The sequence below is a fragment of the Cynara cardunculus genome, assembly GCF_001531365.2.
Source record: "Cynara cardunculus var. scolymus isolate 2C chromosome LG 2, CcrdV1, whole genome shotgun sequence".
NCBI lineage: Eukaryota > Viridiplantae > Streptophyta > Magnoliopsida > Asterales > Asteraceae > Cynara > Cynara cardunculus.
The window spans coordinates 35,958,150-35,959,482 of NC_037529.1; the positions used below are offsets into that span (position 1 = coordinate 35,958,150).

At 34.7% G+C, this 1,333-nt stretch overlaps 1 pseudogene; it reads right to left on the bottom strand.

Annotated features, from left to right (window-relative positions):
- Positions 1-1,333, bottom strand: part of LOC112506065 — a 21,783-nt pseudogene that overhangs the window by 4,911 nt on the left and 15,539 nt on the right.

Here is a 1,333-nt window from a genome sequence, read left to right on the forward strand (position 1 = left end):
ACTTACCAAGCGGATTTTAAACCGCACACTTACCACACGGATTTGGTTAAACCGGTCAATATCCGTTCAAGTTACTAAGTCCTTACCAGCCGGATACTTTTAAACCGCTTAATAAACCTTTCAAGTGTTACACGGTTTATCAACGAATCCGCACAAGTTATCACCGGTTTACTAGCCGGATTAGCTAAACCGCACACGAAGTCCTTCCAAGAGATGTCCGGTATTACCTATAACAAAACAACTCAAAACACACGGAGATTAAACTGCACAAGCTTTAACCGGATAGAGATTCAAGCAAAAACATAAATTTCATCCTTTTTACCAAAAAAATGGATCAAAACATGAAAAAATATGAGTTTTTATGAACTTTTTCCAGAAAGCTAAAAATCAAATCTTTATCAATAACACTCAAAAATTTAACAATTTTGGCACAAAGACCAATCCGGTCAAAAAAATATCAAGAACAGTGAAGAATCAGATCGAAAATATTAAAAAAATTCGTGCAAAAATGTGTAAAATGGATATCTTCAAATTCAAACTGCTGCAGCTTGCCTTGATACCAATTGATGAGTCCAGGTTTCATACAAACATGGTATGATCTTCATAGATTGTGATGAACATCAAAGTAGAAAGAAGATATTCAAGAAGATGATTAGATTGAGAGGAGAGAGAATATTACATCAGTAAATCTTGATTTTCTGATTAATGAGAAAAGCTTAATTACAATTACAAGGTAAATCCTATTTATACTAGGAAATGTAAAGACTAAGCTATTACAAGGAAACTATACTAAGGAGAAACTTGAATACAACATTAAACACTAACTTGAACCCAACAATATGATTATGAAATGAGTATTAATGTGAGTGTGCAGAAGTTAATGAGAAGCACGGTTATGTAATTGCTACTTACTTTGGCAACACTTTTGTCTGTTTACCTCTGCATCTATCAGTCGTACAATCAAAACTCTCCCTCTCTTCTTTCATACTAGAGTCATCATCCTTGTCATTAATAATGTACGTGGGTCGAACCTTGCGGTTACACCTCGCGCAACCCATGTAAAACCAAGGGACATCTTTTCTAAATGCTTTCACTGTTCCTAATACAATTAGTGATTTCGCCTGTATAAAGTATGCTATGTTACACTAAAATCCATTTACTTTTTTGAACGGATTTTTAAGAGTTTGACTTTTGATCGGTTTAAATCTTTAACTTTGTGCGATTTAGACTTTGTGCGGTTTATGTTCATGTGTTGCCCGGATTGTTAATCCGGATAACTAGTTAAATTTGTCTATCTTTTTGACCGGACTTGTAAACCGGACAACTTGTGCGG